The sequence below is a fragment of the Coenobita brevimanus genome, chromosome 17 (assembly GCF_032717465.1).
Source record: "Coenobita brevimanus isolate Jiangsu-jjx chromosome 17, ASM3271746v2, whole genome shotgun sequence".
Lineage (NCBI taxonomy): Eukaryota > Metazoa > Arthropoda > Malacostraca > Decapoda > Coenobitidae > Coenobita > Coenobita brevimanus.
This window is the reverse complement of record NC_136970.1, coordinates 29429916-29433446: the sequence shown is the minus strand read 5'-3', so window position 1 is coordinate 29433446 and position 3531 is coordinate 29429916. Positions and strand designations below refer to the sequence as shown.

At 42.4% G+C, this 3531-nt stretch overlaps 1 non-coding gene across 1 annotated transcript; it reads right to left on the bottom strand.

Moving 5' to 3' along the window:
• Positions 1 to 653: 653 nt before the first annotated feature.
• Positions 654 to 772, bottom strand: LOC145391303 (5S ribosomal RNA). The gene has a single exon (XR_013895817.1). It is a non-coding gene; the product is annotated as a 5S ribosomal RNA (ribosomal RNA).
• Between the last annotated feature and the right edge of the window lie 2759 nt (positions 773 to 3531).

Below are 3531 nucleotides of genomic sequence, written 5' to 3'. Positions count from 1 at the left end.
GTCCTCAGGTCTTGGGGCAGATTCATTAAGCCTGTTTTAACAAAATCCGTATTATTATCCAAACTGTCTTCTTTCTCAGCTTGTGAACCATCTCGCATCATTTCGATCAGCCGTGCACTCTGTTGTAATCCACATACTTTTCTTTATTACCTACCTAACTGTCAGGCTCTTACGTGAACTGAGTGTTTATTCCTTTTGTTGTTGGATTGTTCTGTTTGTTTATTTGATAGCATCATCATAGTCATTAGTGTGTCTCTTATTGTTGGCATCATCATCAATATCGTCATTATTATCATTATCACTATCTCTCCATGACCATCACCAACAACCCTCACCATCGTCACCATTATAATGATCTTACTCTCACCATCATCATTACTAAAACCATTACTATTATTATTGCTGTCACTATTTTCCATGATCATCGTCATCCTGTTCTCCATTAATACAACGAGCACTTACTTTGCATATGTCTGCATTCAGTCATACAGTATTTGAGTATAAAGAGGCTGAATCACGATGTAACAGTTCATTCATTCATTGCCAGACGCCATGTATCCCAAACGGGGTGGCCAAGGGCTTAGAGTTAATTGTTTTACAGGGAGGGGCACTAATCCTCCACCAACCCCACTTGACACGTAGGGAGAACATTATGCCAACAGCAGCTGGTGTTCCCAGGAGGTCACCCATCCAAGTACTAACCAGACCCAACGTTGCTTAACTTCGCTGATCGGATGGGATGTGGTGTACTCAACGTGGTATGGCCGTTGGCAAAATTCGAACCAGCGCTTGCAACTGTGTGAGTACAGCAGCTTACCAAGTGAGCTATTTGCAGTAATTACATAAATTCATAAACTCCGTAAATATTGCTGTTTGCAGTTGAACCGAGATAAACATGAGGTGGAAGAAAGTTGATAGTTTTATAACATACTGTACATAGACAGTACTTGTATAATATAAAATTTGCAAGGAAGTGACTAAAATATGAAAAAGTAAAAGTAAAAACCCAAAGCAAGCAACACATTCCTTTTTTCATGTATCGCATTAGCGTTCTCTCTCTCTCTCTCTCTCTCTCTCTCTCTCTCTCTCTCTCTCTCTCTCTCTCTCTCACTCTCTCTTGTTTGAATAGACGAGTGTGTGGGTGTGGATATGGGCATTGTTTTGATGCTGAATAATTTTGTTGCCTCAAAATTATGAAATATAAATACAATAGTTTGCGCTGCAGAATAAATCCTAATAGTGTGATTGAGCTTACCAAATGTTATGAAATCATGAAAACAATATCACTGTACCAGATTGTGATTAATTCTGAGAAGTCCTGATGATAATGTTCTGTCATAATATTTGCAGCTAATAGACGGCTGTATTCAGGCTATGGGAACTGCATAATAGGTGCAGATTTTTTTTTTTTTTTATGCAAAGAAGGAACCAAAGGCCAGAAGCCCACTAATAATTCCTTCCAAGAAAAAAAAAAATACAAAAGTGAGCCAAATCCAAGATCTGTTCATGTCGAGGATGCCTGGACACACTGCGTTTGAAAGACTGGAGATCATAGGAAGAAGGAAATACAGACAGAGGGAGATAGTTCCAGAGTTTACCCGTTGCATAAATGAAGGACTGGGAGTAACGGTTAACTCTTGTATTAGAGTCTTGGACAGAAAAGGGATGAGAGTTTGTTGCTAGACGGGTGCTACTCGCCCGTCGTACAGGTGAAGGGATGCTAGCAGACAGTTCAAAGGAGCGGTGACCAAGGAAGTAGCGATAGAAAAGAGATAAAGAGGCAACAGTGTGGCGAAGAGACAAAGGTTGAAGGGAGCCAGTAAGAGAAGGAGAGTTAATGAGACGAAAAGTCTTTGACTCCAGCCTATTGAGAAGAGCTGTATGTGGGGAGCCTTCCCACACATTAAAGTTGTACTCTACACATGAGCGAATAAAACCCGTGTTCAAAGTCAACAACTGTGCTGGGGTAAAGAAGGTACAGAGTCAGCTTAGCACACCTAATCTCTTGGAAGCTGATTTTACAAGAGATGTAATATGATCTTTCCAAGAGTGAATGAAACCCCAAGTATGTTGAAGGATAATGCAGGCTTGAGCTGGATATTATTAAACATTAGTGGATACTCCTGTGGAAGATTCTATCGGGTTGATAGGTGTAAAAACTGAGTCTTTGATGCAATAAAAACAACAAATTTATTTTTACCCCAGTCAGAGATACGAACCAAGTCAGACATTAGGTGTGCCATAGCCTCATCCCTTGTTTCCTGGAGTAACTGCTGGGATGGACGTTGCAGGAACCAAATGGAAAGGTGAAGGGTGGAGTCATCAGCGTACGAGTGGACAGGGTTAGATGTACAGCTTAGAAGATCATTGATGAATAAAAGGAAGAAAGTTGGCGATAGGACAGAGCCCTGAGGAACACCATTGTTGATAGATCTAGGAGAAGAACGATGGCCATCTACAACAGTGGCTATAGAAAGACCAGAAAGGAAGCTGTAGATGAAATCACAGATAGAATGATAGAAACCGTAAGAGGGCAGTTTGGAAATGAAAGATTTATGCCAGACTCGATCGAAAGCCTTTGAGATGTCAAGTGCGATGGCAAAGCTTTTGCTGTATATGATCCCAACAGTTCGAAAAGTGTTTTAATATACGATGCCCTAGTTTTTAGGCCCAAAACCAGTGAAGTGCATGGCTATAATTGGGCTCCATTAAAAAAGAAACCACAGGAATTTGATGCCAAAGTCTCTTGGGAAGCTTACTGAGTGCAGCTTGAGTTCCTTGCAGATCAGAATGGTCGGGATGATGGGCAGAGAGAAGCGCAGCTTGCTACTAGCCTCAAAAGTGCTGCAGTGAAAATACTGGGCCAGATGTCAGTAGAGGAGAGGAACAGTTATCAGTCCTTAGTAGAAGTACTGGAGTGTGGATATGGGACCATGTACCAGGCTAAGGTTTACAGAGCAAGATTCCTGGGCGGTGTACAGGCTCGAGGCGAATCCCTGCAGCAGCTTGCTCATGACCTGGATAGTATGGCATACAAGGTGTACCCTGGAGGAGCACCAAACCTGTTGGTTACTCTTCTGAGGGACCAGTTCATTTATGCACTTGATAGTGCAGGGTTGAAAGTGCAAGTGAAGCAGGCACAACCCAAAAGCATGCGAGAAGCACTAGCCGGGACTGCTTCCAGTCCAATGTCAGGTCCAGTACATCCACTTTTCAGGCAGGTCATAGTGCGAGATTCAAGGCAAGAAAGGGGTAGGGATGTGAAGTGGACAAATTTGAAGGACGTTGCTGGTACTGTGAGAACCCAAGACATAAGAAAGAGGACCGCTACATGTTGAAGAAGGAACAGGAGAAGACCGGAGGAGGTTGCTGGTTCTGTGGGAAGCCGGGACACAAGAAGAACGATTGTTACAAATGGAAGAAGGAGCAAAAACAGAGCAATGCAAGGAAATCTACAATTGTAACAAAAGTGTGTTGGGCACATAGTGAGGTGGGTCTCTTCAGTTCTGTGTGTCCAAAGAAGAAAAAAGG